At 33.2% G+C, this 11,713-nt stretch overlaps 1 pseudogene; it reads right to left on the bottom strand.

Moving 5' to 3' along the window:
- Positions 1-1,368: 1,368 nt before the first annotated feature.
- LOC133802012 (protein SPA1-RELATED 2-like) lies at positions 1,369-11,454 on the bottom strand (annotated as a pseudogene).
- Positions 11,455-11,713: the final 259 nt, after the last annotated feature.

The following is an 11,713-nucleotide window of genomic DNA, read 5'->3' as shown; positions in this document are numbered from 1 at the left end:
ACAAATTACTTCAAGAAAAATGCTATGGAAATTATATCCAAGAAAGGACACCACATACAAAATAATGAATTCACAACTACACCAAAGCAAACAAAAACCATTCTACTTCGAAACTACTCGGAAATGAGCCTTTTACTTGAGAGTGTCAAAAACCATAATTTCCAAGTCTCCACATAAGATATAAAGGATATACTAGTAGTTTTTTCTTTTTTGGTTTCAACAGGTTATGACAGGTGGGCAAAAGAAACAATTAACTGAAGTCGCACAGAATAGATTAACATTTGCTAGTTTGGTAAAGTTGAGTTCTTTTCACCATTGTCAAAACTACCAATAAAGCTAAGATCAAAAGATTTATACAATTCTAACTAACATAGCTAAAAGTCAATAGTTCTATTGTTACTGTCACAATATATTCATTAGCAAAGCAACCATAAGCTTCTCATGAATGTTAATTAAGAAGTTCAAAAGCACCATCACGAACTTCATCACATGCCATACAACCTTTAATGCATATACAACTCCAAAAGAAAACAAAGCAGAAACTGGAGAAAAACAGTTCCTCTACTTTCACATCTCTTAAATTTCTTTCACTGTATTGATGTAATCATGTGTTGTTTTCTGACAACAGTGCAAACTCTAAAAGTAAACTACATGGTCAAAAACTAAATCTCAACTTCTATTATTAGTTTGAGTATACAAAAATTGAGCTAAAAGTGAAAATGATAAAATAATTAAATAAATAGAGCTCCTATATATTAACAACATCACAATGAATCAACTTCTTTTTCTCCACATTGTCAAGTGAATTCTCATATTAAGAGATTTAAGCAAAACCTGAACCTAACTAAGAAACCCTTAAGATAATAGTCTTCACATCATGCCCCAGAAATTTGATTTATGCCATATAACTACCAAATTACACAGACTAATTATATATCACATATTGAATAAAAAATTATATTTTCCACAAGAGATAGCATATGCCTATGAGTAAAAAATAAACGTAAATTTTTTTTCAAAATTTGATACGGCAAGCTCAGCACCAGCATAAAAGAACAAAAGAGATGAGGGGTTGCTGCTCACTGCCATCATCAGTAACAATTTTTTAAAAATTTTTGTTATTAATATTTATTCATGTCATTGTTGTTCCTTATAATGTTATGCTCTTATCAATGTCATAATTATAATTTCCAGTTTCACAGGCGTGTCAGCCCTTTTTCTCTTTACTAATGCATTGATTAATATATGTTTTCATCTATTTGGCACTACAACCATATATCATGATTACTATTTTGATAAGTATATATAATGTTGAAAGAGGACCAAAATCTACGCCTTCCTAAACAATCATTAAACTTGAACATGATATATTGAAAAGTCACTTCCTCACATTTATTATTAATTGAGTTTCTTCTTTAATTACATAGAAAGTTTGCTATGTTAGTACATAAAATAGTTCCACCTTCAACAGGGATAAGTATTAAAACTAGATTGAAAAAGAAAAAACTATCTAGTATCTAGGGGCTATTTTTTTTTTTTTTTAAAAAGTAAAGTTAACTGCTATTGAACTTCTGTTCCAAAATCCATCTCGACTAACATGACAGCAACTTGAAATGACAACTAGCATAAACCACCTGCAGGAAGAGAAGAGTGAATTTTAGAGAACTTTTTATTTTTATCAGAACTATGGTAATAGCATTTCTTCTCCAACTTGTCTACTCTTTTAGTCTCTCTTAACTTCTTAAGGAAAACGCAAACTGAGAACTTTTCTCAATGAGAAATTAAATAAAACAAGGTTTATAGGCATATCAAGTTAACTTATCCTTAGCACAACTCTGTTGGAACTGAACCCTCAACTCTAAGTTATTACTTACTAGACTTTCTTTATCAATAACTCAAGGATTCCACTAGAGTTTATTATAATTCCCTCTTGCTTACTCATTTATTGAATTATATTAAGGGTTCCTTAGGAAGTTGTTGCCTATTATGATAAATATTAAAAGCCAGTAGCATGAAGAAGAGAAATTGCATGATCAGAATCTTCTATCGACCCTAATTTTTTTATGTTTTCTCCTTAAGGAATCAACTTTTCAGATGATGCCAATACCTCATAAAGCTTAAACTAGTACTTAATATATGAAGACAGGATCTTTCTCCTCTACGATCATCGCTCTCAGGCTCAGCTGTGCCAGAAACAACTTCTGTTTCTTTAAAATACGAAAATGACCATTATATATATGAAATTGCATAGCTAACTATAGCATTATATATATATATATATATATTATATGATAGGGAGCATATGAGTTAATGCAGAATTAAAAGAAGTCAAAGAATTAGAAGAGAGGAGGAAGACACTTGATGCTCTAGCAAAAACAACAATTAGTTACTCCTATTGCCACTGCTAATAAACTTATGTGTGAGATATGAATATGAGAGAAGGCATAGCTCCATACCTAGGGAATCTGTAGAGTGCCAGAGGTGTTGTTGCTGGAAGACTTAACTTTAAAGTGAATAACAAGATTACTGCAGTAGATTGTTGCTGCAGAGTTTTATATGTTTTTTTCTTTTTGATTCTTTGATCCCTGAAAGTTTAAGATCCTCAACTCAGTTGATTAGTAAGAATGACCATAACCAATTAATTAACCAAATCAGAATGCATATGAGACAAAAAAGCACAGAAGAAAATCTTACTATCAATCAATATCAGCTTTACCATTCTTAGTAATAGAATAGGAAACAGACCTATCATGTTTTGACCCAATAAAGCTCCATGAATTAATCGATTTTTAATAAACACATCTTCTCACCAATTTCCAAAAATAAACTAGCACTAACTATTATTATTTTACTTATGCCAAATACATAAACCATCAAAAGGAGCATGTGCACAAACCAGTATAATTAATAGATTCTTTAGGGAAAATAAAATAGAGAAGATAACCACCATAAATAGTTTGAAGAAAACACATATTAATTCAAATATGGTATCATATATATAAAACAATATATTGCTTACTGGCCAGGTCAGTCAACTAAAGGCTACTGTATTAACATGTGGCACAATATATGTAGTCTAAGCTAAACCCATGATATTCCTCCATGAGAAAATAGTTTATTGACAAAGTTATACATATTCTTATTCATTTCCATTTATAAAAATAATATGACCATATTAATAAGGAAAGCATCTCAGAAGATTAGAACCAAAGTTATATATATATAATATAATATCATTTCCTCTCAACAATGCAAGAATAAGCAACAAGTTTTGCTATTCTATTGATATGAATCATGATTTTTTAAATACCATTTAGCAGAGGTTTATTGTAGCATTAGTATAATATATATATATATACATACATATAGATATATGGTGTGTCATTAAAAGGGTGTTTTTAATACCTTGGTGATGGTAGGCCGCCATTTTGTGAGTCACCTTATGCAAAGTGATGCAGTAAAGGCAAGTCTTTTCAGCTGAGTAATATCATAGGCCCCTCCCAGCTTTGGATCAATCAGTTTTTCAATTTCTCCTTGTTTCAATATTAATTTGGCCTGTTCAATTCATAATTAACAATTATTAAATTCAGTTCAATTACATGTGCTAAAATATTTTGTTACCAAGACTAAGCAAAGTCTAACACCAAGAGAAAACTCCAATATTAGACATTTACCAAAAAAATATGGAAAATTAGTAATATAATAAATCAAGTGGCAACTTTTTCATTGTATAATCATAAGGAAAAAATGAGACTTTCTTTCATCACCCAAGTGTGTAAGCTTTGGTGAGAACCATCTTTAATATGTCTCTATTGTTTACTTGTATCACAGCAACACCACCCAAAAAGTTTGTAAGATAAAATACAAATAAATTAAGGTAAAACCACTCACACAATATCAATAGCCAAGAACAAGAAAATTACAACTAATCAACTAACAGAGAATAAAATTTAGTCAACTTAAAACTAACAAATACAACTACTGTTATATATAATAAATATACCTTAACTATCCATTATTATTTGGAGACACATATTAAAAATGACAGAATAATGAGAAATTGATTCTTATTATTGAAAATGAACCAAGTGATGAGTACAATTGGATTAGCCAATTAGCTTTATTTATAAGCTGGCTAGCCGATCAGGAGAATTCAATCAAGATAAGCTCAAAAACAATTACAGGTCTTACATGAGCTCAAAAACAAGTGAAGAAGCTCCCCCGCCACCGTTGCATATGGCACCAACCCCGTACTTTCCCTTTTTATGTCTCAATACCTGCAACAACATTATTCTTATTTCAGCAATTCCAAGTAAAATATATCAGAGAGAGCATAGTTACAAATGTCTCTTTTATTTCACAGCTAAACTCTCAACAAAAATTTAAAAGAATAAATGACAACACGAGATCACTTCACATGAGTATATGTAGAAAGCATAAGCTTAGATATGACCACGAACTATGACTTTAGATCATTAAGAAAACATGTAAACAAAACTAGAGAACTATATAAATGATATTAGAATGTCAAACTAGGAATGCATTGCAAGAGAAGGGAAGCTTATAGATTACCCCTAACAATGTGACCAAGATACGAGCTCCACTGCATCTTAATGGGTGTCCCAATGATACAGCCCCACCATGTACATTAAGGCTTTCCTAAGAGATTTGGAAATTGGAAGAGTAAAAAAATGTAGATAAGGATAGTGACAAAATGGAGTAAAGCTGAAATGCATTGTGGACAGACGAATGACTATACAAATTGCAGAAAATGGAAGAGTGATCACATTTAAAATAGCATACATTTCAGACTTAAGAGTAAATCAACTTGAAAGAAATTATCTAGTTTTCTCCAAACTCACAGTATAGGGATTACAAGTACTAAAATCTTACAGAAAACGCTTCATTTATTTCATAGTAATCAATCTGAGAAGCATCTAAACCGGCATTTGAAATAGCTTTTGGTATCACAAGGGCTGGAGCAGTTGTAAAGAATTCAGGTGCCTGCGAAGATAATCTTCTTTGAGCTATGTTTCAGCAATAGTAAAATAGAACTAGGAAGCCAATTCATTGGAATACCTAAGCTGCATCAACATAGCCCTTAATCTTTGCAATTACTTGCACTCCAAGTTGAAGTGCCTTCTCTCCACTCACTAGGACTAATGCAGCTGCACCATCACTATTCATGATAAAAACCAAACCATATTAAGGAAAGTTAAAATCTGAAACCCTAGTCACACACACATAAAAATAAGAAAAAGGCTGCCCACAGAAAATAAACCAGTTTTGTTGTAGCATAAACTACAATAAGTGTTGCACACCAGTTGCTTAAATGTAAAAGAAAGTAAATGAGTATTTAGATAGCACAAGCCTCTAAACAGAAGGCACAGGAAACAATATATCTGATTGCATTACCACACTAAGTTAATAATTTTTTTTTCAGCATTGGCGGCAGGGGGAAAGGGAGAGGTGGGAACCTTATGATTGAAGCATTGCCAGCAGTAACAGAGCCCTCGTTCTGCTTGAAACTTGGTCTTAGCTTTCTTAATTTTGCAGCATCAAACTATGAAGAGAGACAAAAACAAATGAAAAGTACTGAAGCAAGTATTGAAAAATCTGACTTAAAATCTACTTTTAACTAGAAAACCTTACTATGACATAAATATTAATAATTATACAAGTTCACAAAATTTAGTATATACCATTTAGTATCAAGATAACCCACATCCATATATTTTTTTAAAAAAAATGGACCTCAGAAAGTCCTAGTACCCTAGAAGCAATCAAGCCAATAAATTGCACTGGTAGAAACTTCTAATTATGGAACAAAACTGCTTTCCAAATGAGCAAGCAAGAAACTTTCACAACTAGAGAAGAAATATGGATTCTGAACTGACTCTAATTTTGAATTTTGCATTGTGAAAAAAAAATTACAACAGTAATTTATGTAATTTACTGTCAAAAGAACAAAATTTTCTAAAGTAAATTCTATTTCTATTAGATGTGCATACCTTTTCTAGATCTTCATCCTTGTCAACAATTTTGGATGGCTTCCCTCGGCCCCCAGGCACTTCAACCTACAGTTATAAAATTGTGAACCATGATGGATATTGTAAATTAACTTCAACCATAAAACTAATCTTTTTATAAAGCAATAAGTCTGGCTTTCCTAGAAGCAATAAGGAAGTACAACTAGACAGACCGCACAAAATGACGAAATGGTAGTTGATAAACAGAAAACATATCCCTTAGTATCAAGACACAAACCTTTATCGAAATAGTCAGGTCAATCACCAAGCTTGTGACATATCCCAAGACAAGGTCAATGACACCTCTTGCAAATGATGAAGATCCAATGCCTACATCAATCTGCAAAATAGACAGTTAAGCTGTCATTTTCTACAATTTAGTATCCCATAGAGAAAAAAAAAGAGGTTTGCAAATTATCATATTACTTCAGTAGCCAAAGGGTAAAAGTAAATGTTTCTGTAAAACTAAAAACTTAACTTCTCTTTATTTAGTGTAACAATAAAAATAATTAAAGAAATAAATAATACTTAACGTGATATCTAGGCAAGTAAGATGTTTGACAAAAATTTCACATGCTTAGGGAGAGATATGTTTAGGATGTCAAAGCAAACATTAAATCAAAATCATAAATAGATGAAAAATGACTCAGATTCTAGCATATAGGAAATTTTTAAATTTTAAGAGAGAAAGAAAGTAAAAGTAAATATATATATATATATAAATACATTTTCATTAGTATGGCCGGTAAAGGTTAAGCTACAAGCATTTGCAGAAAGACTCCTCTTGCGATCCCATAGTTTTAAAGTGTTGTCGGTGGAGGCAGAAACAAGGGTCTCTGAATCCAAGAATTTCACATAGCTTACAGCTTTGCCATGGCCGGCCAATACACACCAGGGTGTTTTTGCATATCTTAGATCATAACAGTAGCATCTGTAATCCGCAGACCCAAAAGCCAGTAAGTGGGTCGAATGGGCAGAGAACTGGACACAACAGACATTTGCAAGGCTCCTAATAGTTCCTAAACAGTTTTTCTGCACAAAAAATATATATAGTTATATATAAGCTTTTTATTGAAACAAAAAGTAAAATTTTGCTTTCAAGTACCATGGATAATTAGAAGGAAAGTGACAAAGTATAATAGGCATATTTGGCCACAACAGGATCCTTTCACATTTTTTTAGAATGAAAAAGCTCATCTTGTATAATCATGTGAAAGGACTCCAGTAGGGACCTGTTTTATTTCCTATAGATAATGTTTGTATCATACAAACACAAACTATTTCTTTAGGTAGCAAGAAAAAGATCCAAAGGTAATGAACTTCATCCTTGTTATGTTGACACCTTACTACTTCAATAAAGCTAGAATCCTCATTACATATACATATATAGAGAGAGAAATCATATATATATAGAGAGAGAGAGCATACCTCGTTGATGCTCCACAGTTTCACAGAGCAATCATCACTTCCACTGGCTAATTTAGTGGGGTATACTTTTGAAAAGTCAACGGACCATGCTCTCTTCTCATGCTCATTGTATTGAGAGAAAACCTGACCAGTGCTAGCATCCCATAACAGAAAATTCAAGTCAACCATTTCATGAGAAAGTATGGGCATTACTAAACACAAACATATATGTTGTAGTATATACCACATAATTTTAAGGTGAAAACAAGCTGAGCGTGATGTGTGTCAAGTATAGACAGAAATCCCAACATTTTATAATATCTAAAGGAAAAACTTACAAACATCTGCTCTTTACTTAAACACCATTACAATATTACTTTTTTTTTGGTAAATCACAATGAAAAACCTGTGCGATAACATTAAGTCACAATTATAGCACAAGATATACAAACCTTGACTGCACCATCATAATCAGTAGAGGCCAAATAGTTTTTGATGTAGTTGTTCCAGGAAACACAACTGATCTTTGATTTGTTTGACATCTCAATCACTGGATAGTGAATATCAACAGAATCATTAAGGAGAGAATTAAACTCAAATATCCTTATTTTCTTTAAAACTCCAGCAGCTGCAAAGTAGTCTTCATCCCTGTCAAAACTTAAGGAGCATATTACATTCGAAGAATTACTAGATTCCCCATTTCTTACGACTTCTCGCACTTCAAATTTACTGTAACGAGGATACTTGCACAAGCCATCAAAAAAGGCTCCCAGGCAGTCACTTGAATTCTGTTTCTCTTCATCTTTTTGAGCCAAATACCAACTATCATGATTTTTCAATAACTCGTTATCTTGGCGCACTACTGCATCAGTCTCAGGAAGCTGAATATTGGACCTCATAGAGAAGTATGCACTTTCAAGCTGACTCATATTTTTCATCAATCTTGATTCACTTGTGTTAGAAACAGGGGACAATTGAGAAAGCTTATCTAAACTAGAAGGCTTTCTGTGAACAGATACATTTTGCTTTCCATGCACAGAGGAGTCAACATGAGCCAAGTGTTTGGAAGGGTGTCTTCTCTCGATTTCTTCAATATCTCCTTCAAAACACTGTATGTCTTCCACTAACTTAGTGGCATCCTTCTGATTCTATTCTTTTAATGACTCGACGAAATGCAATAGTAATTCTGACTCACCATCATCCTGGTCAATGGCTAAAGACAACTCCTCTGGACATGCTTCCTGTAATCCATTAACTACTTCAGATTGCAGGATTTCCCTGTAGTCAAAAGCAACAACCAACAACTGAGAATATTGTATCATGGTGTAAAGGCAGTTGATGTACAGACTAAAAAAGCAGTTTCTATTTAAATCCACCAAATGTCCAAGATTTCCAATACATGAAGAAACAAAAATTTCTAACAGAGGCACAGGAATTGACAATGTAATTCCATATGAATAGATAAAGAATCCAATCACAAAGGTTAAGAGGATTGTATTATTCTTCAAGAAACTAATGGAAAAACCATATTGCCTAGGCTATTTTTCCAAAAATGTTGTCAGAAAAATCTCCTAAAGGGACCTGAGACTATGGTGTACTTTTTAGTCGCACCAGAAAAATGCATATCAACAAATACAATGACCATAGTAGGGCAATTTTGAAGTCTGGTTTCCAAAACGGTGGACTAACTGTTGCATGCCTAAAATATCTCCTGAATGGACTTGCGAGTATGTCGTACCTATAGTAGCAACCAGAAAATGCATATTGACATTCATCATGGTATGGCAATGGTAATTATTTTAAAATCAATTCTCATATAAACATATCCTACAAAGGGTCTTCTACACATGTGATGCAAATTGTGACAATTTATCAGATCACAATACAAAGATATGAGGAACCAATTTATAAGGGTTTTAATATCCTGCAAATATAAATAGCCTAATTGTCAACAAAGCCATTTCAGGAGGTCAATATAAATATAATATAAAAGAAAATTGGTAATATTATCAATCAAAATTATTTTCTAATATATCAACTATATTCACCAAGGCAATACGTCTTAGAAAATCTTATTCTTTTTTTTTTAATCACATCTGAAACAACTAGCATTTCCATCTTTGAATTTATCATGGACACGAATTTAGAGCTACCTTGTTGTTGGGCGCGATGATGGTTCGGGATGAAGTAGCCATAGACAGAATCCAGCTTCCTTGGGATTTTCCGAAAGAAAATTTGGAGGAAGGATCCTATGGCGCAAATCTGACATAGCTGTGGCAAGTGTGCTATCCGAATCAAAATGACCAAGTAACTGAAAGAAACAACCCAAATTAATCCAACAGATTTTTTCAGCCAATCCCCACATTCACAAACACATGTAATAAATAGCTAACAAATAACATATTAATTAACATGATCTTTGCAAACAAAGCCCAAAATAAAAACAAACATTCACAAAATAAGCTGCTTGTAGAAATTTTCTAAAAACCGTCAGTATAGTCTTATCTGTTAGGAGAAATACAGCTAATATCAACAACAGGAAACCATAATTAATAGAATTAAAATTTCTTATTCCATTCAAAATTAACAACGTTTGGTATTTTCTGACCAAATAAGAAAGAAATACCTCTCAGAAATTAAACAGACTCAGAGAAGATAATAAGAAAGCACCAAGCAACAAAGAACTAAGTGAACCATGGCAACTGACCAAAGTAGAAAGAATAGAAGTAAAAAATGGAAGACTAACCGTCATGACCTGGCAGTAGCATAACACGATTTAAACTCTGTACATGTTTACCATCTAACATTTCTTCAAATTCTTGATGCGAGCTCCTGGCATAGTCACCCTCACCTGGCAGTAGCATCTCTTGTGAATTCAACATTTCTCCTGTGGGTTTCAGAAAAAATTCGTTCTCTTTGCCTTGAAGGTGTCCACGTTCAACTGCATCCAGTGGGGTAACCTCCTCCCCCACACCATCAACCATGCTTCTAAACATACTTTATTCACATATATCTATGAACAAGAGTTGCACTATCAGTCAAAACTCCGAAACCAACTAATGTTGTTACCCTAAATACTTCTGCATAGAAGAAATACCACTGTCAAAATTACAATACTAGCAAGTTAAAAGGCAATGCCCAAAAGATCAAAACATGAAAATATTCTAGCAACCCTTCATCTTAACTAGAAAATATGAATATCTAGCCAGACCCCAGTAATATGCTACTTTCAATTTTACAAACAACAAGTTTTAGAACAAAGCTAGTAACCACACCACGTGCGTTATATTCATGATCGATCAATGGACCCAGGTAAACAGTTCTATAAAGTCTCTAGAACTTACACAAGAGACAGACCACAACTATTTTCCGTTTGGTTGCCAAGAAAACAAAACGAAAGGGGGGAGAAAGAAAAATGTAACAGTATGCATACAACTCCATTTCAGATATATAAACTGACTCAAAACATGAAACAAAATCTCATTTAGCTCAAATGAGTTGTTAATTCTACAATTCTCACACACACAATCACCAAATAATTCTCTTCAATTTTCTCGGCAACCAAACAGGAAAAGAATTGAAAGCTCAAACTGTAGAAAAAACAATGAAATCAAAGGCATACCTGTACGAATTCCAACAAAACAAACGAAGCACCGGAACATGAAAAGTCGCGAAATGCAATCTCAACGAGGTAAGAAAGAAGAGAGGAGGTGAATTACAGAGGTGACGAAACGCAAAAACCCTAAAAGGCAAAGCAAAACTAAAAGCAGTGGTGAAAGAAGAACAATCCAAAAGCACACAATAATAATAAAGCAATGGAAAGAAGAATAATCCGGTGTCGTCGTTCGCCTCTGGTGTCGTGTAAGGGCTTGGGCCCGCGTGGTCGAAGCTTCGACGAGTCTGGTAGGAGAAAGAGATCCAAGAGAGAGGAGAGATAATGATGAGGAAAAAGGAGAAAGAATTGAAGGGAATGAATTGGGTTTCTCGAGTCTCACAAATGAAAAAAAAAGCTAAGTGTGGTGGGATGGTGGAATTATTACCGCCTTTTTTCATAAAGTGGCCCAATATATTACTCTAGCATAACAATTTTTTATTAGTATTATATTCGTGTGTTATGGAAATGGGTATTTGGTGTAGTGAATCTATCGGTTGAGTAGTAACCACAACTGACCATTGCTTGTGTGATGGATCATTCACATGAAAAACAAGTTTGGCTTGTGCTGCCATTATGAAATGATCATTTTTGGGCCCTATTCGATTTAAATCCACTTATGTAA

The sequence above is a fragment of the Humulus lupulus genome, chromosome 9 (genome assembly GCF_963169125.1).
Source record: "Humulus lupulus chromosome 9, drHumLupu1.1, whole genome shotgun sequence".
In the NCBI taxonomy this organism is placed as follows: domain Eukaryota; kingdom Viridiplantae; phylum Streptophyta; class Magnoliopsida; order Rosales; family Cannabaceae; genus Humulus; species Humulus lupulus.
This window is presented reverse-complemented; position numbering and strand designations above follow the sequence as displayed.